Raw genomic sequence first — 27446 nt, 5'->3', positions numbered from 1 at the left:
CTCTCAAAAGCTCTCAACATATGGGACCACTCGCATGAGGCGTATACGAGAGAGGAAGCGTGTGCATCAGTCAGTTATGCTCTCGGCTGGATATACCGATGCAGGGAAGGGCAGGTCAAAATGCACCCTTGGGGTAAAATAGATCCGCGCAGATTTTCATAGCTTTCGCATAATCAATTCTTGAATTTAACGAGCAGCATAGCTAGTTTAGTACCTAAACTAGCATTTCATCACATAAATTCCCTGAATTATATGCATTATATGCATTGTGGACTGTTCTTCCCTACATGAGACTGTAGTGCTACCCCTTTGCAGCATAGAAACAACACCTGTGAGAGCTGAAACTTTCAAGCTCCGTCGTCGCTCACACAACTTCCTCGGGGAGCGCACCTACTGCCTGATACCTGAACATGTGCCGTGTCGTGGCACAACTCGATCGCAAGAAGGAGAAATCGCAGACTAATGGAAACTGCTCGAATCCCACACCCAGCAGCGATCGCCGGGGTCTGGGTGAGACTTGCGCCTGCTGCCTGAGCTGATCCATCTTTAGTTCGATTTCGAACCTTCAGGTGAACGGTTTGGTACGTCTGTCTGTCTGTCTGTCTTTCTGCCTGTTTGTATCTTGTATCTACGCAAAACGCAAACACAAGTGTTGTCCGTTGGAATTTCTGTAGATTTGTCTGCCTTTACTGTGTGGCCAGCTACCTGCAGAAACGCGCGATTCGACGTACACTCATTGTGGGAATAGAGTGTGCGGATTTTGGAGTGCGCGCGCATATCAATGAGGAGAAAGGCTTTTGCACCCCTAACTGGCAGTGAATAAAAATAAGAGAAAAGTTCAAATTTCATACACGTGTGCGATCGGTGCGAAGAGGAAGAAAGGGATCAAACTGGATCTGGCCGAAATTGGATCAAGTGCAACTTTGTACTGTGTGTCGTTCAATAGTTTGGTATTTGTGCTGCAAAAAGGGATTTGCGGAGAAATGCACCATTGGTACCAGGAGTCCATACCGAGTTGAAGCACGAATCGAAAAAGTTTGTAAACAAGTGAAAATTTCGGATCGACGTCGAGAGTGTTCAAGCGGATTTCAATCAGATTGACCAGAAGCAGAGCAAGAGAACGAAGTGCGGTGAAAGAAGCAAAATAAAACCGAAACGAGTGGATTATTGGAGAATAACTGGAGTGATTCGAGGTTTCGTAATAGAAAAGAAGCGAATGATCGATTGAAGAGAGAGAAGAAAAAAGAGGAGAAGAGAACAAGTGCGAATTTTCGGTGTTTTTGGATCTATCGGTGGCCACTTTGGAGTCGAAGGAAACGCAAAGAAGAGCCCCATCGTACCTACTTTTATTGCTGGGTGTTGGATGAAATATGTGAAGCTGGAGAAAATCGGCGAATCACAAAGAGTGAGTGAGATGTTGTACGGGTTTCATGGGGGATTTATAAAATGCTCCAGAAAAGCAGCGGTATAGGCAAAACGAACGGATTGATTCGATCTTGATTCGGGTCGGGACTAGGCCAGCGCGGTTAAGTGAATTGAGTTGCATCATGCGTCAAATTGTGTTGCTATAAATGCTCCGAGGATTATAGCTTATTTTTATTTATTTTATTAATATCACAAATTGAATCTTAAACGAAATTCTTCAGCATAAAGTATCAATTTTGAGATGATTTACTCATTGAAAAATGTGATCATTTTCAATATCATAGAAATGGATGGATTCGATGTTATATGCTAGTAATGAGGTATAATTACTAATTATACTCAAAACATGTTCAACAGGTTTGGATCAATCAAAAATAACATAACTTATCATTCAAATATGATAATGGAATAAACTGTAATAATTTGAAAATCATTAGAATATCCACGTACACTCAATTCTGTACTCACGCCATTTTTTCAACATTATTTTTGATTTTGTGATCTGAAATTGCAACCAAATTTAACGCAACAACCCCATTAAAAAAATATGGTGGTATTAAAAATGCCCATAAAGGCTAAATCGAAGAAAAAAAAATCGCGGAAAAACATAATTGAGTGCACAATGGAATCATTCTACGAACAAGCAGTCCATCATCAAATATATTTTCGAACTAATTTGTACAATTTGCCCTAATGTTAAGCAACCAGTTTCACAATGTTTTATTTTGATTAAAGTTTGTTTGTTTTTTTGTGTTAATAAGTGAATCAAAAACAAATTATGTTGATTTGTCACAGGAAAGATTTCTTTTTGTTGTTTTGAGATGCGTATTCACTGAGTAGATGGATTTATAAAGATTTTGAAGATTTCCTGCAAAATTTCGTTGTGAATAGGCCGATTTAGATAAAAATCAAAGAAGATTATTTGTTAAGTGATCCGAGGAGGTGAGATTTTTCGAGCTTCACCCTTTCTCAATAGAGGCGAGTTTCAGATTTGTAAGAGGGAAAAGGAGGCAATTTCCCCACTCCCTAGGTTATCTTGTATTACTTTATTTCTTTTCTTATTGCTTTTGTAAATTTTTCATACTTTGTTTTGTTAAAGGAAATTATTTAGATTTTACGTCCAATCGTAAAGTTCAGAAACAATGTTATTCGAAAGAATCTTGTCAGTTCAAACATCGGTTATATCCAATTATGTAAACATCTTAATAATTGTGCAACGAAATCAACACAAATGAACACCCCCTTCATAAATTATGCAAAAAAGGAGGAAGTTATCGTTCTCTGTGCCACCTTGAAAATACCATTCTGATATATTCAGTGTTTATAAATAAACTTTCAAGCGTTTCAATTCTTGATGTCATTGTTAACCAGCATCCAACATTCACAAGCACAAAGGCAAGCAGCGTATCAAATGGTTTATATCAGGATCAAGGTCTTTGTTGATCTTTACAGTTTATGGGGAGCAGAGCTACGAGTTGAAACTGAAAAGCTATTTACCCTCCCCCCCCCCCCAAATATGCTACAGCATATCATCAGGATCTTAGCTTGATAGTCACCAATCGATCAGGTGAAAGATGTTTCAAAACATTAGCTATGATTAAAAAAATGAGTACATCGATGCCTGACAAAAGCTGAGCTTTCATTGTTTGCTGAACATCGAATGTGATATTCTTAAAGTCGATTGGGGGTCTGTGGTATATTTTTGTTTTGTTAAACTACGGTTAAATAGAAACTCTTGAACTGCTATTCAATCAAAAGGCGTCAAGGCTATTTGTTATTTTATTTTCCTGTTGAATACATTTCAACTTCGTTAAATAAGATGACCTATTATGGCGAGGCTTACACACCAAATTTTAGTTTTCATTATCAGTAAAACGGTTTGCTGGATCATGATCAGCAACGCAAAAGTTTTACTGAAAAACAACAAACAATATTTTTACCGAAAAATTCAGCTAACATAAACGGTTTGCTGGATACCTTAGTAAAGAGCTGTCAAACTGTTAGCGTCACCCTCGCAAGAATTCGCATTCGTTCATACCACCGAGGAGGAGGAGGAGGTAAACAAAACTATGTACAAATATATAAAATTATGTTGGTAAGAACACTGGTTATATTCAATTTTCATAAATTATGCATGGAAAAGACCCTGGTGATTTTGTCTTTATTATTTGCGTATTTGTATCGAAAATCTTTAACAGAATCTGCCAGCCCCAAGTAAAAATAAATTCGATTTACTGAGTTTATTCAGCAAAATGCTGTCAGCTGTCAGAATTTTTTATTGCTGAAAAATCAGTGAAAAAATATTGCTGAAATGTTTGCTGATTATTAGTAAAAAGTTGTCCTTTTGACAGAATTTGTAATTGCTGGAAAATTCAGCAGCAATACTTTGCTGGTAATTTTGCTGATCTTTTATCAAGTCTAAAATCAGCGAAATACTGCTGAGTTTCAGCGATTTAAATTTGGTGTGACTATTATTTTAATAATCAAAAATTTAATTTATATTTATTTCAAAACAAGCCCATTTTCTGGATCTCATATGAATTTTAAGGATCTCAAACTTAAGAAAATTATCATGTTAGGTAATTCTGCGAGTTGGATAATTCCATGAATTTTGAAACTACACACTTGTAATATTAAGTGCTCCAAGACTGAAAAGCTCGTTGTTGGACAAAAGTACGTTTGATTGAGTTATATTTCACGTCTGTTACGACTCAAATTTATGTCAAAATTGACGTTCGTATATGTCACTCTCAGAGCACCTAAATTTACATGATTTTTCTAAGTGTGTAGATTATTTTTAAGATCTTCAATCATCAATTAAATCACAAACATAGGTACCAAAATTAAATACAAGGACTTTGAATTCATAATTTAAATAAAAAACCTGGCTGTTGTTCAAAATATTAATTCTTAAAATTCTGAAAGTTAAAACGAAAATAGTTTTGACATCTCAAACACATATGTTTTCAAGATTTTGTAATTACAAAATAGATATCTCTGATACAGATTGTAAGTATGAATTCTTTTAATTCAAATGTAAATACAAGTTCGTGGAATTTGATCAACTATCATAATTTAAGACAAATGTAATTTCTAACGGCGCCGGTGGTGTAGTGGTAAGCGTGATTACCTCTCACCCCAGCTGGCCTGGGTTCAATACCAGTCGGCGCCGCCGGGATGTTCTGAGGCATAACATCTCTGATCACGCCTTCCTTCGGATGGGAAGTAAAGCCGTTGGTCCCCGGTTCATGAGTTGATGGGTCGATAGGTAGGGTCCAGGTGTGGGAGTTGCCTTCCTGGTACGTCGGTAACATTGGTGCTCAGCACGGAAAACAAGATCGACGGAAAAACCAAACCAAAGGAAAAAAGAAAAAAATGTAATTTCTGTAATTTAGGACTACGTGGTCTTATATAATAAATCTTATTTGTTAACTGTAGCAGGAGCTTCTGTTTTATGTAGGAATAGGAATTTGAGCGGGGTTCTCTCTGTTTATAATCTTTAGTATGACGCGCTTGACATAGATGACCCACAGCAACTCACGAAGAGCTACTGATTCCGTTCAACAGCGGTGTGGCTTCTTCCTCCTTCTATGGATGCTCATGTGGGCTGCAGCTTGCTGCTTGCAGGCAGCCTTTCGTTTTGTAATGGAGAACACCACCAGTAGGTGATCGAATAAACACCGTTTGGTGAGATCGGATGGAATTCAACTTTGAAATCTATATTAGGGAAATCACTTTTCGCAGGCAATCGGTGATAATTTTAATTTTCATAGCAACAGTTGCACATCCGAGCAAATTTTCAATAGTGACATTTTGAAAAATGATAAAATTTTATATTTACCTGATGCGTAGTAATATATCTGATCAATTGGTGCTAAAATTATTGAAATTGGTGTAGTTATTAACGTTCAAAATCTTTCATAATTTTGTTACATGTTCAATTTTCGGTTTTCACAAAGTGTACCCCCATATAAAAATCAAAGACGTAGTCCTACGTCAGAAAAAAATAATTGAGGATTTAACAATTTTTCTATGTTTCACCTAGTCAAATATTTAAGTTTCATAAAATGCCAGTAAATAAAAAAATCGACTAAAGGTTTTTCAATGTAGAAAAATATCAAACAACCAATAGTTTCAAGCACATGGGCCAGTTTTTTTTATGTATTATGGACCGTTTTCTGGGTTTATTCAGATCTTTCTACACTAATTACAATAAATTGGTTTCACTAGTTCTTGTTAGTCTTCTTCGATGGTTTTTGGCTCGTTCCCTTTGATGCATCGTTTCGTTTTGAGTCGGCGTTCATCCTGGTGGTCATCTTGCTGACTAGCTTTTAATCTTTTAAACTTCAAAATAAAATCGTAATTAAAGACCTTAGAAAACTAACCTAGATTGATTTCGAGAGGAAAATTTTAGTCTTAATTTTCCTCTCGAAATCAATCTAGGTAAGTTTTTCAAGGTCTTTAATTAGGATTTTAAAATTTCTAATTTCAGTCATAGAAAAATCATGAAAAATCAGGATATAATTAAGTTTCCTTCAGACTTTTAAGGTACCTACTTGTTTTCGAATAATCGAGTTTCTAATGCTTGAAGAAACAACAAAATTATAAAGTATTTGCCAGAATTGTTTTCGGACTAACTTAGTTTTCTAATCACAGAGTTAGATAAAAAAAAATCAAGATTAAAGTCCCAAATCTAACTTTAATTCTAATTTAATCGAAAGGATTGAACTCCAAACTTGTATGATTGTGTCTTTGTTTGATTGACAATAAACCAATAAGCTTTTTGTAACATTAATTAAAAATAGTATCTAGCTACCAAGCTAGATACTATTTTTAATTCATGTTACAAAAAGCTTATTGGTTTATTGAAATTTTTAATTTGAAATGGAGCTAGTTTTGGTTGAACCCATTCGTTACCAATTTATTATTCGCTCGTAGTTTATACGGATAAGAGCTTTTTCGGTGTTTTTATATCAATAAATACACACATAATAGAACGAAAATTTTATGTAATGTTCTAAGCCATCCCAACAACCCTGAAGTGCTATATCTTGACAAAATAACTACAGTGGCGCCGGTGGTGTAGTGGTAAGCGTGATTGCCTCTCACCCCAGCAGGCCTGGGTTCAATCCCAGTCGGTGCCGCCGGGATGTTTTGAGGCATAACATCTCTGATCACGCCTTCCTTCGGAAGGGAAGTAAAGCCGTTGGTCTCCGGGCCAATAGGTAGGGTCCAGGTATGGGAGCTGCCTCTCTGGCGTCGGTAGCATTGGTGCTCAGCACGGAAAACAAGATCGACGGAAAACAAATCAAGGAAAACAAAAAATAAATAAATCACCAGGGTAAGAGTCTTGGCTATAGAAAATGTACAAACATGTCCATACAATCTAAATTCATCATTCAAGATTCCATCAGAATCGATTGTCTGGAGTACTTTTGAATGCTTCAACCTGAAGTCTTAGAAGAATATATGAGAGACGTCATTTGTACTTTTTAACAGTTGGAGATTTTCAGAACTTGATCAACCTGATGTCTTGAAAAAATATCCAAAGAACTTCACTAATATCTTCGTCTATCTGGAGATGTTTTGAATATTTCCTGCTGTCTAGAAAAAATGTCTAAAAGAATATCCTGTAACCTATGCAACGTTCCCTGAACATCTACAAAACGCCCTTAAGTTTTACAATTCTACGAAGCTATCTGAATTTATTCCAAATTCTATATTTTTATTCTACGAAGACCCTGGAACCTGGGACTGGAGAGATCCCATCATCTATAAATGTGTTTGAACATCTGGGAAGTTCCTTGAAATTTAACGAATTCCCAAAACTTCTATGAAGTTCATTGAGCGTTTTTGAATTAAGATCTCTGACAAACTGCAACGTAGTTCCCTAAGCTGAAGCGAAAATCCTTGAAGATCTTAGATGATTTTTGAACTATCTTCTACAAAATTCCTTGCACTTATATGAAGTTTTATGCTTAAAACTTCCAAACCTTCTATAAAGTTTGCTGCACTGCTACGTTTCTCGTTGATTTTCCGTGAAGTTCCACCTATGGAATTTTATGAACTTGTACGAAACTCCCTGAACTATTCCAAGCTCATGAGGCTTCAAAAAAAGTGTCCTGAAATTATATGAAGATCTCCGAACCAGTGTTGGAAAAATATCAAAAAATCAATTCTCACCAACGCCCAATATCACGCTTGATTTTCGTAGACAAAAATCAACGCACAAACATCTGCGGTTTAATTATAAGCTTAGATATCGCAGCTCGGAATATCAAGCAAACAAAACTCACCAACTGCAAATCTCACCAAACTGTGGTGAGATTGAGTTTTATGATTTTTTCCTTTACATCGGTGAAGACTAAAAAGATATAGCAAACTATGCTTTCTCTTTCTAAAAAAACGATGTGCAACGGAATCATTTTTGTGTCAAGTCAACTCTCAGCTTGATTTTTGCATGCTGTGAATAGTCTCGCAATATCAAAGGAGCTTGTAAAATCAATATCAAGCATGATATTTTGATCCAATATCACACGTGATATTGAGAGCGTATGAGATCAGAAAAATATTATTTGATTGATGATTTTGCCAACACTGCTCCGAACAACAATAAGGTTCCCTGAAATTAAATAATGACAAACTTCTACGAAAATTTCAAATCCTAATTAGAGTTCCCACTTCTACGCAAATTTCTTAACTTTTCCAAAGCTCCCTGAGTTTTTAAGAATTTTCCTGAAGTTCTTCTACTAGGTTTCGTTAATTTTTACGATTTTCCCTGCACCCCAACAAACATTGAAGGCAGAATAAGAGTTTATTCAGGCAAAATTATGCTCCTTCAGCTAAAAAATAGCTTATTCACACTTTAACCAGCACAAATTGTTTGTTGGGACTTCAGTCTGAAGTTTTCCCTGAGGTTGGAGGAAACTCCCTGAACTCTTGGCCAACTTGTAGAGCTCTCTCGACATTGATTCTTCTAGTCTAGAATGTTAAGAGAAGTTGTTCGTGCTGGCGACTACTACTGTCTCTACCCTTAACATAAAGTAGCTTCTGTACCTACCCAGAGATGTAACCACTTGTCCCCGTATCATTGTCATTGCTAGTTTTGTAGTTTCCTTGTTATGTTACAATAAATACACGTTTGTAGTTTAATGCCTCGGCCATGGCAGGACAGTCAAATAATCGTTCTCGTTTCAATATATCCAATATATCACACAACGTAAAAATCGGGTCCTATCCATGCGCGATCAGAAGTAGACATTCATAAAAATCAATACAAATAAAAGCTAACCTCAAAACTGCTTGACAAAGTACCGGCAACAATCAATACGAAACTAACGATTTGGAATTGGCTCACTACTTGACTAGTCTATTGGTCCCAAGCAAATCGATTAACGTACCCCATTCTAGTATAAATTCTAGTACTACACTATGTTTGTTTTGATTCTCTATGAAAGTTTGACAGATAAAATGAGGGGTTCGTGGATTTTCCTATGTTTCGAGGGGTGCATCGATTAGCTTGGGACCGAAAATAGTACCAGAGCTGAGCCAAAAAGTTGAGCTCATTTCTTCGGGACCTTCTGGTCTTAGAGTTACCTCTATGGTACCGGTGTTTAAAATCCCAAAATTTCTGGGGGAGGGGGGTCTAGATAATTCTGGCTGGGGCCTGGTCACTTTGGTACCCCCATTAGCAACGCCAATGGGCTCGGTAGCTCAGTGTTTACTGAACTGAGGGTCGTGAGTTCAATCCCAGATCCTTCCACTTCTTCACATTTGTCTCTATCAGGGCTGGCAAATGTCATTTTCAATGAAATATCTCACGATATTTACAGAGATAGTGACTATCATCGAATGAGAAAACGATGATAGAGTTTTTCTTCAAAATCTCATCGATTTTTTTTGTCATGACAGAACGTGACAGTGTTGTGATCATCGTGATTACTAGCTCATGTAAAGGGTGTCCACGATGAAATTGCCACACACAAAATTGATTCGCAAAATTCGAGTTTTCATCCGATTGCCATCAAATTTTCAGGGATTGAGAAATAACTATTAAACTTCATTTTATTATTTTACTCGTATTTTATTTACAGTCCATACGCAAATGCCCGCACCTTGGCCTTAACCCCGGCCATAAGATTCTGCACAACCTGTGAATCAACCGTTTTTTGCATGTAAACCCATACTTTCTTCAGTTCCTCGACTGTCTTCACTACCTTAGGTCGTTTAAGAAGGTGCTGCTTCATAATCGCCCAGTACTTCTCGATGGGGCGGAGCTCCGGAGTGTTGGGAGGGTTGAACATTTTCGGCACGAAATTGACCTTATTGTCCGCATACCACTTCAGCACGTCCTTGGAGTAATGGCATGAGGCCAAATCCGGCCAGAAGATTGTTGGGACGTTGTGGGTCTTCAGGAGAGGAAGCAGCCGCTTCTGAAGGAACTCTTTTATGTACACCTGTCCGTTCATCATGTCCTGGGTCACGAAAGGTGCACTCCGCTTCCCGCACGTGCAGATGGCTTGCCAAACCAGGAATTTCTTCGCAAATTTGGACATCTTCTGAGTGCGGACATGCTCCGGAACGCTGAACTTATCCTTGGCCGCGAAAAACAGGTTGCCGGGGATCTGTTTGAAGTCGGCCTTCACATATGTTTCGTCGTCCATGATGCAGCATTCAACTTTCGTCAGCATGTTGAGGTACAACTTCTTGGCACGGGTTTTGGCGGACTTGTTCTGCTTCTCGTCGCGATTAGGGGCCTTTTGTACCTTGAACGTTCGAAGCCCGGCCTTAGTTTTGGCCTTCTGGATAAAACTTCGGCTTAGGTGCAGCTTCTTAGCCACATCCCTAACGGAGGCGTTCGGATTTCGGTTGAAGGCCCCAACTACGCGGTTGTGATTTTTGGTGTTGTACGGAATACTTTTCCTTCACTTCTGGGCTTCCGATCGGTGGTCAACCGTTCCTCGAACTGCTTAATCACTCGCGACACCGTGGAATTCGTGATTCCCAACGTTTTAGCGATGGAACGATGCGAGAGATCCTTGTTCTCGTGATGAATGCGCAAGATTTTATCACGCACGAGCTGTTCTTTCGACTTCATTTCCGCGAGTTTTGATCACATGACTTTAAAACTTACAGGATGTAAATAATGCACTATGAACTAAATCTACCCAAATTTTAATTAAATTCTACCCAACGGTTAAAAAGTTAGAGCAATTTTATAGTGTGGCAACTTCATCGTGGACACCCTTTATTGCTATTAAAGTTACTTTTTTTTTTTTTTTTCCTTTGGTTTGTTTTTTCCGTCGATCTTGTTTTCCGTGCTGAGCACCAATGCTACCGACGTGCCAGGAAGGCAGCTCCCACACCTGGACCCTACCTATCGACCCATCAACTCATGAACCGGGGACCAACGGCTTTACTTCCCATCCGAAGGAAGGCGTGATCAGAGATGTTATGCCTCAAGAACATCCCGACGGCGCCGACTGGGATTGAACCCAGGCCTGCTGGGGTGAGAGGTAATCACGCTTACCACTACACCACTGGCGCCGTTATTAAAGTTACTTGTATCGAGGAAATCTTAAAAATATATTCATTCTACCGATTACATAGGTTACTTGCTTAAACTAAATCAGTTAGAAATGTTGATGTCAAAACCGAAGAATTATTCTCATGAATGCTTGATCATTGGAAAATGACAAGAATGCTAATGATCGGTCGCTTCGTCTCGTGATAGTGAGAGGACCTGTTTTCTCATTGTCACATGACAGTCGTGATATTTACCAGCTCTGGTCACTATGCCTCATTTTATTCCAATTGAATTTAACGATAACAAATTCTCCTTTAACCGACTGGCAAACTCCGTGGAGAACAGAAGAATTATGAAAGTGATGATGGTTTCTTAATTTTTCACGGGAAGGTATACGAGTGCAATCTTCAAATGCATTTATTTTGCAATCAAATTATTGTAGTAATTTGCATGAGATATAGGAGAATTTACGTATTTCCGTCAATCTAAGCAGCGTCAGCAGTTCGAAAAGATCACATGCTATAGATTCTATGGAAAATCATCTCTACTTTTTGAATGTATGGGTCCCGGCTTGTTCCTCGTTCATCATGTTTAAAAAAATGACCTATATGGAGAAGAAGTGATTAGTAAATCAAACGTTAACAGATATTTTGTTCAAGGGGTTTAAATAAATTAGTAGCTAAATATAATTAGTAAGATGAGCTAAATGAGGTATGAATTTTTGAATGTGCATCAATACTTTTAAAATCTCAAACTGTTGGTTGATCATTATACATTATTAGGCGATATATTTTGGTACTTGGTAGGCTGAATTTGTAGTTTGAGTCATTTTGGAAAATGGTTCTTACAAAAATGGCGGTTTTTAATCCCAAAAAAATCCATGCCGTGGATTATTCATCTATGCCAAGAGTGGCACATCCTCACAAAATACATGTATGGTTTATAACTCAAATGTATATACAGATTAAAAAATATACACTCATCAATTCATTTTCCCGTTTGTGTACTCGAGAAGAATTAGTGAACTTGCCATGTTACCCACTTCCATGTTCCAACAGCGATCGTCTCTCCCAAGTAACATTTCAAATTTTATCGAGGTTTTAAAGCATTCTACAAGTCTAAATCATGGTCTGCAGAACCCTTATAAAACCCAAATTGTTACTTGGGCTAGGACTTGACCAGATTCACGGCATCGATCTAACAGACGGTGGAATGTGAGTGATTAAATGCTACAGCTTTATCTACGTATCAGATAATTCAAACGAAAAAAGACTCATTCGTGCAAACAAAAATATTTAATCGACTTTATAAATTTTATTGAGAGTTCTGTGATTCATTCTCTAATTCTGTCCTGTCTTGAGAAAACATTTCCGGACATTTCTATTTCATTTTTGGGAACCTCAGACTTATGAAAGTTCCATCTATAATCATAATTTTATGATTAAAGTCATATGAGTACCATAGAGGTAACTCTAAGAAGGTCCCGTAAACAGATATTTTGTTCAAGGGGTTTAAACAAATTAGTAGCTAAATATAATTACTAACATTAGTATGGTGTTTTTAATGTAACGTTGATCAGGACGGTACCATTTTGGTTTTGCTTAAGGGGGTCGATTTTTTTTTGTATACTCGGCATCTTTATACCTTTTGTTGCGTCAAAAAGCCAAACATAGCAGAGTGATTGTAAGTCGCTATTAGCATTGTATTAAACGCAGTTAAATATTACTCAAATCTTCGAACGCATTTTTCTCGAAACCATTTTTTTACCTTGCGAGACAGGGATCTCGGAGACTATTCGATCAATTTCGGATATAGGATTTTCCAGATATTTCAACCTTCAACATGCAGAGTTCCAGAGTTCCAGTGCCTTAAGAAGAATCTTTAATTTCATGGTGAAATTGTTGAGACAGTCAGAAAGACCGTTGTGGCATACTAGTTTTATATTGCAAATTTAATCAAATTATCTCTTAAAACCCTGTTTCAATTCAACATCATCATCAGCACCTATACCGTTGCAAAAGAGTGATCACTCAAGAAATACCGACCGACCGCTCAGCTGCGAGAAAATATTAAGCCAGCTTAATATTTAATAGTTGCCAATCATCTGGTGTGCAATGCAGTATGTATCTGAATTTGCCACGAACAGCAAAACAAATAATTGCCAAAACAAAACTAGTCAAATCTGACTCACCCCGTAGCGATCGAGAAACACCACCGCTCGCCACCAACTCCTCAATGGGAACCACGGTTACCCATGGACTTCTACAGCAGCTTTGTATATACGTCTACGATCGAGTGCAGGTGTGATACACATAAATATACAACACCTTCATGTAAGAGAGAGAGATACCTACAGCGTGGTATCGTTGTTTGCGGATGGAGTTCTAGTTGGTATTCCTTTCTCCCGATTCCTAGCTGCTTGATGTTTGGAAGTAAGAATACTGACCGTAAATGGTATCTTTATTACCAAAATCCAAGTATCAAGGAGCCCAGAAAATAGAATACCCTCTAAAATCCCATCCGCAAACAATGGTACCTCTCTGTACATACATTCAATGTCTGCTGCCGTAACAGTGAATTTAGTGTTCTAGCGGTCCGGTTAGTGAATTTGCCAGATTGTGCCGCCAGGTTGCAATTTTACGATTCCAATGTGGATACCTTTTCTATGAATACATACAGACACATGTACATACGAGCGAGAGACTACCTGTTGTTTTTGTTGATGTTTGACTATATTCTGTGGACTAGTAGGTTCATGCGAATCACTTGGATCCAGCAATGACGCTTTGGCGAAGCAAAACACGTTTAAGCAGCATTCCCGGTGGCTAAATAATTGTCCGCTGGGGTGGTTCGCCAATTTTGGATTCACAAATTCATTTTTAGTTTACAGGATTTGTTATTGAAACCCGACGAGGTTCAAACGGTTAAAATCAAGTCTGAAAACAATCCTGAATCTGAAAATAGACCACCCTATTGACGACGTCGAGGTGACGGGAACCAGGTAATCAGTTGCGAAAGAAATTGGTGGAAAGGCAAAAGAAACCGGCAAAGCTATCTGGAATTGCAAATATGCAAATTGTAAGCTTTTTCTACTCTCCCCCCTCGCATGTATGTACGACCGATTCTTCGTACAACATGTAGGGGAGATAAGGGTAAAATGCCCATGCTGAGGAAGATCTCCGTTTAATCCACCATGTGAATCGATATTTAACTGCAATGACACCTATTATTGAAATTGAAATGGCTAACAAAACCTGCTTTTGAAACGCTGCGGACCAAAATGCACATACTGATTTTATGCCACGTTATTATACTGAAGCTATCAGGATGTATCCACGTTTTGCCTAATTTTTTAACAGTTTTATACTGTAACTAATAAAAATTTAAAAGTTACCCGTAGTAACGTAAATATCATTACAGATTTGGAAATTGTGAGAAATTTTTTATAATAATTTACCAAGTGTTTATGATTTGAGTAGCCCAACATTAATTAAAAATGTGAAAACAACATCAAATCAGTTTGTCCCATCAAGCAAAATGATCGCATATCAGTCCCATCGCATCTTTCTGAGTTGTCATATTTTTCGCTGATATAACAAAAACAAAAATGCAAGCTTCAATGCACTTGATTTTAACTTGATAAAATATTATTACATTTATAATGGATTTTCAAATATTTGCATGGGAATTGCACTTCGCAACTTCAACTGGTATTTTCTCAATGCCTACTACTTCCATATGTGACTGATATGCGATTGTAGACAGTACACTACTTAACAACTACTACCTATACGTTTTGAGCTACTCAAATCAGAAACTTTTGATCAATTATTATAGGAAGTGTGTTAAATACTTTTCAAATCTGCAATAATATTTAGGGGATGAAATTCATTTTTTTTTTCAGTAACAGATCAAAAACTATTTAATTTTTTCAGCTACAGAACAAACATTATAAAAAAAATGTCAAAAACAGTTGTAACGTCAAGTAGAAAGTGTCTATTGAATCGCAAAGGTTCACGCTTGATGGTTATGCTTACCACACTACAATTCGCGGGGCGTATCATACCCCACTTGGAGTAACCAATAGTAATGATGAAAATAACTACAATTTTATGAATCGACATGCTAATCAGCCTGTCGAACCGAAAGATGAAGGTTCCATCCAAGTAACACAAATTCATAGAATTATGTTGAGTAAATTGCTATACAACTAAAACCCATGATGTAAAGGTTATATAAACTGTTATAGAACATGTATGTTGCTTGGGCATCTATTAACTTGCATCAGTCAAATCTTTAATTATTAATATTCAGAGATACCAGCTGTCTCAAGAAATTACTATTAATTTCAAACTACTTTTGACGTAGGACTACGTCTGTGATTTCTATATGGGGGTACACTTTGTGAAAACCGAAAATGGAACATGTAACAAAAAATGAAAGATTTTGAACGTTAATAACTCAGCTGCCCCTGAACGAATTTCAATCATTTTATCACCAATCGATCAGATATATTCCTACACATCTGTTAAATTTAACACTTTATCATTTTTTAAATGTCACTTTTGAAAATTGCACAAATGTTGCAACTGTTGCTTTAATAATTAAAATTATCACTGATTGCCTGCGAAAAGCAATTTCCCTAACACAGATTTCAAAGAGGAATTCCATCCGGTCTCACCAAACGGTATTTATTCAATCACCGCCGTGTGAGTGGTGGTGTTTTCCAGTACACAACGAAAGGCTACCAGCAAGCAGCGAGCTGCAGCCCAGATGAGCATCCATAGAAGGAGGAAGAAGCCGCACCGCTATTGATCGGAATCAGTAGCTCTTCGTGAGTTTCTGTGGGCCATCTATGTCAAGCGCGTCATACTAAAGAGTGTAAACAGAGAGAACCCCGCGCAAATTCCTATTCCTACACAAAACACAACTCCTGCTGCAGTTGGCAATAAGATTTATTATATAAGACCACGTAGTCCTACGTCACCATTGCGTACAACCCCATAAGGCTGTCTCTTGTAGTTTTTCTAAAAGTTTTATGTTTCGACATCATATCAACTAGCAGCTGAGATAGAAGGGAGGTTCATTTTGCCTGCCATGTGAATTTTACCCCCATTACCGCTATGTTTGAATACACACGGTAGCCGCAAAGTTTAGACCAGTTTCTCGCCCGTTCGTTCAAACTTCACTGACTGTTTCCAGTCGATTGATCGTTTTCTACACATTTACGTGGCCTATCGTACTATTTCCAGTTGGAGCCGCCCGATCTACAAGTTAGGAGGAACGGGAGAGTTTTTTTTGCGAATGGAATTAAGATTGGCGCGGCTACGTAAGCATCTGAATAGACCACATTCAGCGGGCGAGTGAACCGCGTTAAGTGTGTGCGTGTGTGTGGCATGGCTAAGCCTAGTGGTGCTTATCATAATTTTAGGATCTCTCGATCGACATACGAGTTTTGGAATGTTTCAACGGACCAGTCGAGCAAGTGCGGAACCGGTGAAATCGAACTTGATTTTGTGGTTTGAGTGAAAATTCTGGTGTTTTATCTTGATGATTTGCTCTGCGGGACAGTGAATGGCGACGTGCGTAACAGAGATTTATCAGCATTGCGTAAGATGTTACAGGTTTCGCGGGAAAGATTAGTATCCTGTGTTGTTTTTTTGCATTCAAATTTGAATGATAGTAAGCGGCTTCTTTCAAAATTCATTTATGGATTCAGACTGAGGTTCATTTTGCTCATTAAGTGGCAAACTTTCAAGTGACTAGAACAACATCCACGAGTTCGATTCAATTATGGTTGACTAATTTTTCGTTTTGATAACATAGTAGATAAACTATGATATGATCTGATTTGAAAATGTTTTTACGCAATTTTGAGAGTTCTGGTACACAAAGCGCATCGTAAACATTTACGTTACAGACAATGCGCAAACTTCCATTACACTTAAATGGACCCTGGTAGTTTTACGCCAGTGTATACGTTTACGATGCTCGTAGTGAATACCGCTAGTGTCGTTTGAGTAGTATTGCTCTTATTGATATCTTAGATCGCTTCCAAAAGAGAGGATCGGTTGTAATTGCAGGTCAAGTCATCTATTAGATAAATTTGGATATTATATCCTTAGCAATAACAACTTTTGTGTACACCTAAGAACACCCTGGCCATAGTCTGAATGGTAAGTGGTAAGCTATACTGATTAGCAACTGTAAAAGGCCAAACATACGCTCAAAATAAATTGCTGAGTGAATGCATTTTATTGGTTATAGTGCGGTGGGCACACAACCCCTTCACCGTGGAAAAACTTACCGAATGAAGTATGAATTTTTGAATGGGCATCCATGCTTCTAAAATCTCAAATTATTTGTTAATCAAATATACCTTATTATTCGGTATATTTTTGTACTTGATAGGCTGAATTTGTAGTGAATTGCTCAACAGTTTTGGTAAAATGGTTGTTACAAAAATGCCGGGTTTTAATCACAAAAAAATCCATGCCTTAGAATTTATTCATCTATGCCAAGAGTGGCACATCCTCGCGAAATGCATGTATGGTTCATAACTCGAATGTATATACAGATAAAAAAAACACTCCTCAATTCATTAATAGCATCAAGGTGTCAAAACAGATTCAATAAACCTTAATTTCCCGTTTGTGTACTCGAGAAGAATCAGTGAACTTGCCAAGTTACCCACTTCCATGTTCCAACAGCAATCGTCTCTAGGACTTGACCAGATTCACGGCATCGATCTAACAGACTATGGAATGTGAGTGATTAAATGCTACAGCTATATCTACGTAGCAGATAATCCAAACGAAAACAAAAATTGGTGGGGTTGTGCACAAGACACGACCGCATGGTTGACGTAGACTACGTTAAGCTATGTAGTGAAATTCTCGTGCGTTTTTCTAGATATTGATTTAAAATACAGTAGAAGTAACCTATGATTTCGGTCCTGCGTACATATTTTGGATTTCCTACTTAGTAAAACTTGCTTAAATTCAGGACCTCATAAAAATGCGACTACATATTCTATTTCATTTGGTTCCTAAATAACAATCAGATATGAGTAAGGCTTTCTTCAGGTGATTCATTGAAGCGTCCAACAATGACCGTCATGATGGCTGATATTCCCTAGCACTTCAAGATGGCTAGGAAACTCATGAAATTGAAACTCCTTGTGTACTGGACTGCAACAAACTGTTATAAGTTTTGTGAGAGCTGATATCTGTACTCTTGAAATTTTTATGTGGTAATGAGATTGATCAGCAATAAGGTTTCCTCAGCGATTCAACTCCAAAACGCCAAACGGAGTGCATAATTTTGCACCAATGTTATGCAACATTTCATAGTTGATCGGGATATCAATTAGCTAAGAATCGCTCCAATAAGTTCTCGGTACATCTTTTATCTACCGATTGAACAAATAAAAAAAAATACTAAGGCTGTGTTCACTTAGATTTGACACTTCGGAAATAAATTAAGATGTTCGAAAACCCCTGTTGTTGATCGGCCGATTTTCGAGAAAGCGTCTGTCAAAATTGATCCTTCTTATCACCACAGAAACACCCCGTTCCCGTTTTCTTATGCAAAATAATGAATGTGCGTTCACAAAACGCACGAAATCTTATAAAAAAAAAAACATTTTAAGATTTTTTTTTAATTCAATCGATAGATTAAAGATATACCGATATGAAGAGCTATGAGTGGGTTGGTTTATTTCCTTAAAATTCCGTTATAATTGCTTATCTTTTGACAGATACGCGTATTTCGTCTACTACTTGCAGACTTCATCAGTGCCAAGTACTCAACACCTACTTGGCACTGATGAAGTCTGCAAGTAGTAAACGAAATACGCGTATCTGTCAAAAGATAAGCAATTATAACGGAATTTAAAGGAAATCAACCAACCCACTCAAAGCTCTTCATAAAGGGATTCCGTTTAGAGGTTCGACACATTTAAAGGAATGTACCGATAATTAAATGGAGGATTTCAAGCTTAAATGTTCTGATCGCGAAATATTGATGATCAATACCGAAATTGTCCAACCCGTTTTGTGTGGTGTGCTGCTGATTTTCAGTGTCGCTCAGTGGGAACTTTCATAAATAACGTAGTAGTTGAGGGAGGAGAGGGGTTTCAGAAGTTGGGCCCGGCCATGTATTAGGTGTATTGCAAAACACGCTCCGAGGGGAAAGGGGGGTTAATTGGTAAAAAAAATATACGTAATTTATGGATGACCCTAATTTTACTTCCAAGACTGTGTCGCAATGGGCGAGTTAAATTTATCTCGTGGTTAAAAGTGACAGATGAGTTATCGAATCTCGATGAACACTTCAAATGGTCCTATCTGCTTTGATCGATTCTCTTCATCGACTTTCTCTTTTCATAACCACTGCTATGCAAACAGATTTCGTGCTAATTCTACCACATAGTTTGATAAAGGAGGTTCTTATCTAGCGCCCAAAACGTCAAATACAACAGGGAAAGGTTTTGCAGCTAAGTTATTGACGAAGGAGAAAGTCGATGAAGAGAATCGATCAATGCAGATAGGACCTTTTGAAATGTTTATCTAGGAATAACTCTGCTATACGAGCGTGGTTATTTTGGACGGACTAGAAGTTAAATTTTGGTAACCGTGGCTGAGCTCTGTTTGAAAACTGATCAATTTCCGGCATTTTCGAACATTGAAAATAACTTTCGAAATGTCACGATAAAAAAACTCGGCAATTGGTACACAGCCCACGAAGTATTTCTCGATTACTTTTTCGAAGGAACATATCAGCTTTTGTAAACAACGCATTTGATCGTCGATTTGGCGTAACTGGTAGCTCACAAACGCATGCTAACACTACCATGAGATAGAGGAAATTTTCCCCTACCTTATATAGTGGTGTTAGTATGTGTTAGTGTTAGCCCGAGGTACACGACCTCTTTGGACCATTCCACCACTGTGCCGTTCAGGCAGATCTTGTTATTCTCCGACGGAACAAGTCTGGGAGGTTTAGAGTGTGGAAAGGATACGGATCTTCCAGCTGTAGAAATATTCAGACAGGATGTCAAGGCCTCTATGAAGTTTGGCAGTCAGAGCTCCGATGACCCTACCCTTGTAGACGATGGATGTGTCATCTGCGAACAGAGACAACGATCCACCATCAGGGAGAGCCGGCATATCGGAGGTGAACAGGTTGAATAGGATGGGGCCAAGGAAACTTCCTTGTGAAACCCCGGCACCGATGATGAAAGCATCCAATGTGATGCCATTCAGAGAAACTCGGAACGTCCTGTCTAATAGGTAGTTGTTTATTATCTTCACTAGGAAGATTGGAAGACCGTACTGCTGCAATTTGAACACCAGGCTATCATCCAGACATTGTCGAACGCTTTTTCATCGTCCAAAAACGCCATGGCAGATGTTTTCAAAACAGACTTGTTCCGCCCGAGAATGTTTGTTACTCGAGTCAGCTGGTTGACGGTCGAACGAACTTTCCGAAAACCAAACTGTTCCTCGAGTAACAAGTTGTTTTCATCGGCAGATGTTAGGAGCCGGTGGTATACTGCTCTTTCGAACAGTTTTGATAACCCTGAGAGAAGGCTGATTTGGTCGAAAACTGGAAGGAGAGGACGGATCCTTCCCAGGTTTCCGGATGGGTATGACTTTAGCTGACTTCCAACACGAGGGGAAGTAGCCAAGTCTGATGGTTGTAGAATCTGGAACTCAAGTGTTTGAGTTCGAGATTCAGGATGTTGTCGAAACTTGGGGCCTTCATGTTTTTAGATGATTTGATATAGGCCAACCGTTCGTCAGCTGTAATCTCGGATTCCTCTGGAAAAATGTTAGGAGTCTGAAGAAGATTGGTTGCATTTTCAGCAACCTCAGATTCATGAGGGCTGACGATGTTTTGTCCGAGATTATGGGAGCTGACGAAGTGTTGACCTATCGCGGCAGCCTTCTCTTCAGGAGTTATCAGATGAACCACTGGGTCGCCGGTACGATCCAGTGGGGTCAGTGGTGGAATGGGCCTAGGCTTGTTTTTAAGAATTTTTGTAAGTTTCCAGAAGGGCTTAGCACAAGCTGGGAGAGAGCGGATCTTACTAGCAAAATCGTTATTTCTAAGATCCACCATCCTGGCCTAAATGATCTTTGTTATTCGATTACAATTGGTCTTCAAGTTAGGCAGGTCAGTACTGCCTACGAATGGTGTTACAGAGTCTAATGAGATCTTTGGTAGGGCTGTCAAGGATACTGGCACGTGTTGTTCCCTGGCCCGGGAAATCGCCTTCTCGATGGTTTGTAGACACCGGTCAACATCTTCGGACGTCCCCGTTTGGACATCGTAGTCGATGGTTGTGTCGACGCAGTGTTGATAATGCCCCCAGTTGACTCAATGGTAGGTGCGCCGGAAAGCTTCAAATCGGTTTACCGAGGATCCAACTTCGGCCACCACCGGGTAGTGGTCTGAACTCAACTCCTGGAATGCCACAGGTTGCGAGATGATGAGTTCAAGCACATTAGCATCGCTGTTTTATAGATTTTCAGATTCAAGCAGCACGATGTGCAACCAAATTGTACTTGATTATGAGGACTGTGTTTGGGGAGAACGTTTATTTTCTAACAGTGATAAAATTATCACTTTTTATTTGTCCATTTTTAAAACAGTTTTTTATGAAAAATTGAAAACGTAATTATTGCAACAGCTTACGAAAGGTATTTCCTATCGATTGGTGTATTTGGATTTTAATTTCATCTATAAATTACAAAGTTATAAGCGTTCAAAATCTTACACCTTTTCGAGGCGGTCGCAATTTTAGATTTTCGATTTACCCCCACTACCTTCCCGTAAGACGTAGTCGACCTCAATAAAACTCAAGGGCTAAACAAGGGCTGAAATAAACTGTCATGTATAGTTTGAAAATAGATGAACATTGATACTATTGCTAAATAAAATGTTTAAGAGTTGAATGAAAGTAAACGAAGTATAAGTCAACACTTTTTATTTAAACTAAGGCTGGATTGAAAGAACACTTCAAGCTTAACTATTCAAATCGACGTATCTGCTTTTATAAACAATCACTTCAATCGACGGTTTGTCTTAACTGCTAACTCACCCTCGCAAACAAACACCAGGTAGTAGAATCTTTCCCCTACTAGCTGGTGTTGTTAGATTCTGTGAGTGAGCTAGCAGTTGCCACAAATCGTCGATTGAAGTGATTGCTTACAAAAGCAGATACGTCGATATAAATAGCTAAGCTTGTCTTGTTCTTTTGCGGGGCGAACATTATTTAGACTTTGATTCTCGGAAACATTTCAAATCATATATTGAGCAATTCCCTACGAATATGCAAATCTGTTGATTTTTGTATTTTTTGATTTGGTAGAAAATTTTCGGAAACGTTTTTTATGACCGACAATGTCATTTTGCATCTTCATATCGCCATTTTGAAACCTGCCTTATTTTTGAAAAGGGCGTATAGAAAAATATCAAGCTTATCTTCAGAAAATTTCAACTCAAAAACTGTTAGTCCGATCGGTTTCTTGTTTTTGGCAATATTCCAGGTAATAGATGAGACTGTTTGAAAAAAAATTCTCAACTTTTGTTTTTAAATTGTGCACAGTGAGGGTTGCTCCATTGCGAGTAGACTCTGCGCTAAAAGTATATGTTTCAACGTTGTGTATTTAAGTGGATGCAATGATTTCTAAAACCACATTAAAAAGTATACTACCTTTCCTTACCACCACCCACATATGATCCCTTCATTCATTCCTTTATTTAACGTCGGTCTCTGTTCCGCAATCTAGTGCCAATCACCGACGGACATCGATTGCCATCCATTGACGGCAATCGAATGTGCAGGAAGGCAGCTTCCACACCTGCGTAGGATATCGCACCCATTCACAACACACATGGGCCGGGACCAACGGCTTTACTTCCCTTCCGAAGGAAGACGTGACCAGAGATTTTTATGCCTCAGAAAAATCCCACCGACCTCGGCTGGGATTGAACCCAGACCCATCGGGGTGTTAGAAAGCAGTCACGCTTACCACTACACCACCGGCGCCGGCTGACATATGATCCCTCATGCACCATATTCACATATTGGGTGACATCCGATAGAGCTCCGAGCTTCAATTAAATGCGGCATTAAAGTTGCAGAACAGGAAGCTGCAATCCATCGCCAAACACCGTTCCCGGTTCGATCCAACGTTCAAGTCTTTCATTTTCACCGCACTCATAAAAGCAGCCTTATGCACTTCCTTGGCAATGGACGCAAAATGAATGCGTCACCGTCATCGTCGTCGTCGCTGTTGTCGACCGTAACATTGAACTACCAAACCACAATCACTCACTCACTCACTTACCTACTCGCTTCTTCGTATCGTTTGTTGGGTCCATCTGTTGGCCTTCCTCTTGGCTCCTGGCTGACTACGAGTCCATTCGAATATAAATATAAATATACATACGAATACATATATTTTAGAAAGTATCAACGCCTGGCCATGATGGCCTGATGGTGACCGGCTAGCAAGAGAGCGGGAAATGTATCGATTTCTTTTCCGAAATGAAGAAATCGAAAATATTTCTCTTCTTTCGTCAGGCGCTGTCTGGTCTGGATGGCGAAGGTTTTGGTGTTTGTCACGAAGGAAGCCCGAAGAGAGGTAAATCTGTATTATCAACACTTTCGCTATATGTGACAGTGACCGCAACCGGAGAGTTCAACCGAACAGTTCATAATTTTCAACCCGATTGAGATTGTTGATCGGAGTTAGTGCGCGCCATGTTGATTGTAGTGGGCACCATCAACATAAGTAGTTGATGATTTATGATAAACACTTACCGCAAGACACAATAACCAACTAACGCTCGGTTGGGCTGGGGGACCAACATTGTTGTTGCGGTGTTATGGGATTTTTTTCCTTGATATTTTCATAGAGAGAAAGGATAGACGACGGCTGTATGGAAACTAGAGTTCATTCATGGTTGTTTGAACAAAATAGCTGGGAGTTTTTTATTCATTGCTGCGAGGAACATACAATGCAAATCGTATAGCATCGTATGCTATCTATCGCTGAGCTAGTGCGTTGTTGGGAATGGTCGTCTAGGAGCATTTTGTTTTCCGATCACTTTCTCAATTTTAATGTGATGTAAACTATGTTTACTGTAATAATTTCATGCTCATCAATATTCATCAAATTTAAACCAAAGATGGCCCATGCAATCAACAGAGACCATTACAGATGATGTTATCTTTGAATTTGAGTATAACAATCTCTAGACTACTCATTTAGAAAAATTATCTTCACTCCCGCGGGTTTTCCCCTCTCACAAAAAAAAATGATAAAACACAACATACAGTTGTGTTCGATAAAATAGCAGCACATGCCGATATTCATACAAAATGGTCAACTTTAAGTGATGTAACTTTGTTAACTTATGATCAATTGAGCTGAAACTTTCGCCAAAGAACTACAAATATGTTCAATTTTACGATTACAAAATATTAAATTTTTGGATGCACCTACCGGAAAGTGAGACATCATGTAAAATTGTTCAAAATAATAGCAACACTGACTGGGTGTATCCTATGGCTTACCTTCCCTACTAACATGATTCCTAAATTCCCGAGACATTTATGAGGGGTCGTAGAGTTCTCTGCATCTTTTTTAAGTAAATGTTGCACTAACATACCTTTCCTATCCCTACCTTAACTGTTGGAGCGGGATATGTCTTTATCTGGTAGATAGTAATTATTTCCTTCTTACTATCTGTCCAGTAATAGATATCCGTCTTGTTCTTAATAGTTTTGAATTCGTACCACCTACGATATTGTGCCACTTGTTCGATGCTAATGCTAATGCTAACAATCTCTAGACTACTCATATGCGAAAATATCCACGGAGCCAGAATTAATTTCGAATTGTGAAATTGAATTCATACCCATTTTAGCATACCCTATTCATGAACGATCTTAGCCATTGGAACTTGTTGCAGATTGTGAGGCATGCCATCCTTCGGAAGGAATTTAAAGCCGTTGGTCCCCGGTCTATGAACTGATGGGCCGATAGGTAGGGTCCACAGGTGTTGATTTATTTAGCAGCAAATTATATTTTTTTTTGCTATCGATTTTTTCATCACTTTGGTCTATCTGTTACGTTACATTTCCCAGTAGGGGTAGAGAATAAGTAACGCAAACTTGACCACCTCCATTAGAGTGATGCAAAATTTGAAATTTTCGCTCCACAATACTTAAACGATTCCAAATCGGATCCTGACTAACCTCTCAAAATTTGAACCCATTTGGTGAGAAACTGAGATGGCACAAACCATTTTAAGTTTGTATGGGAATTACTATAGCAAAACCAAGATTTTTGTTCATGTCTATCTTTTAATTCACCATATCGGTCTGCTTCAAAAGCTTTCAACTGTACTTGTAGGAAATTTTCCCAGCTACAACTTTTCTCAAGACTACTTTTTGATTAAATGCAAGAATCGAAAGTTATCAATGGTTCAATGCGCTGATGTCTTATGATCATGCTCAATCAACTGCTCAGTAGGCAACATTGGTGTTACTGGGGCGTTGAATAGGACACAAAAATCATGGCTACTATGTCACACTGCAAAATACAGTGTTGCCTACAGAGCAGCTGCTTGATCATGTCATAAGTTTACCAATCTCTTAAATAATTAATAACTTTTTCCTGTCTCGTTTAAATAGAAACTCTTCAGCAAAGTTGTAGCTGAGAAAATTTTCTATAAGAATGGCTATCGAACTGTTTCGCAGCTCAATATGGAAAAAGACTAGAAGGCAATGAACAAAAAGTTGAGATTTCCCATAGTAATTTACATGTAAACTTCAAATGGCTTGTGCGAAGTCTGTTCCTAACCAAATGAGTTGTAACTTTGGGAGGCTAATCAGGACCCGATTTGAAACCATTTAAGCACTGTGGAGCGAAAAAGTCAAATTTCGCATCAGTCTACCCTCCATGCATTACGTATTTTGTGGACGATGCATTAGTTCCTTTCATGATTTCATCTCTTCCGGTTACATTGATCACCGGACCACGTAATAAACACTCATGCATATCTACATAATCATGCGTTGAATCAAACATCATCTATGCAACAATGTGAGCAACTCCTCTCCGAAACAATGCATATCAATTCACGCCCAAAAATTATAACATAAGCCTCTTTTGTAGCTCCCCAAACCCGAAAAGAAAAACATTGTTGCGAGAGATGTAAATTTTTTCACCATGACCATTTAAAGCCTGCTCGTCTGACTGTCTGTCTGACTGGCTGGCTGCCTGCCTGCCTGCCTGCCTGCTTACGGCCTGTCGGGAGAAATCACACGCGTGAATGTAACTCAATCATGGTTGAAAAAGCGCGGAACCTACCAACGCAACCACCCGAATGCAATCGAAACGAAAACACAGTGCGAAATGAAATAACCTATAATTTCCGATCGTTTTGTTCCTCCGCTGATGCTGAGATATACTATATGTCTATATGCTGCAACAATCAAAACAAAACAAAAAGATGAAATGATCTCAAGGTACTAACGTGAAGTTTTCTTCCTTTTCCGATTTTTCTCGTTTCAGCAAGGGATTTAAACAATTGAAGTAAAAACAGATAAAAATACATGTGAATGATAGTAATCACCGTGCTCTGCAAGAGAGAGAGAGAGAAAGAAACGGATAATGGTTGCATAACTTGGGACCGAAAACTATTTTCAAAAAGAAAACCTGTATCCCAAATCCCAACGCACATAAAAAGAAGCGAATAACACTAAATTTGTTATTGTGGACACGATAGGGGAAAAGAAAATTCAAAGTGGTAAAGCAACAAAAAAAAATATCCAAACGTGTCGAAGTGAATCTCTGTTATTTTGAATCCGTGAATCTTCTCGGAACAAAGGGAACACACGCTCGGTGGAGGACGTCAAACGACGACACGCGAAGGTCTTTTTTCGTCCGTTTGCTGTGGTTGATCGTGGTGGTTCGAGATGGATAGTGAGACGGGGGCTTCCTGCTACGGCGGAGGTGACATTGCCGGTGCCATCTTTGGAACCCTGTTTGCGATCGTGCTGCTGAGCGTGCTGGCCTGGTGGCTCTGGAAGAAGGGCTATATCCTGAAACAAAAAGGTAAGTGGAGTGCCGCCATTCGCTGTGACGATTATCCGACATGCACGTATCAGGTTTGGTACGCCTAATGACAATAATTTCGGCACAGGGAAAATGATGAATAAATTGTTTCCCGAGAAGTTTGGGACTTGTTTTGCAATGAGGGCAGTAATTACTTTATTGTTGTTTCGTCGATTGTGGGATTGTTGAACTCTAATGACTTTGTTTGGGCGAAAGTTTTGTTCGGTCGAATTCTGGATTGACACTGTTACATATGTATGAGCATCAGTACCAGTACTCGAATCCCAACGTAAAAAAATCCTATTTTAGTTCACGCTATGTTAGAATATTGAGTGTTGTCACAATCATCAATGTGG

The 27446-nt window shown here is 38.7% G+C and overlaps 1 long non-coding RNA gene across 1 annotated transcript; it reads left to right on the top strand.

The window, feature by feature from the left end:
- Positions 1-540: 540 nt before the first annotated feature.
- LOC135711033 (uncharacterized) lies at positions 541-26626 on the top strand. The gene is made up of 2 exons (XR_010518451.1): positions 541-1405; positions 26548-26626. It is a non-coding gene; the product is annotated as an uncharacterized LOC135711033 (long non-coding RNA).
- Positions 26627-27446: the final 820 nt, after the last annotated feature.

Source organism: Ochlerotatus camptorhynchus, unplaced genomic scaffold (genome assembly GCF_037179485.1).
Source record: "Ochlerotatus camptorhynchus isolate MF236.1 unplaced genomic scaffold, CSIRO-AGI_Acam_v1.1 ptg000416l, whole genome shotgun sequence".
NCBI classification, from domain to species: domain Eukaryota; kingdom Metazoa; phylum Arthropoda; class Insecta; order Diptera; family Culicidae; genus Ochlerotatus; species Ochlerotatus camptorhynchus.
This window is presented reverse-complemented; position numbering and strand designations above follow the sequence as displayed.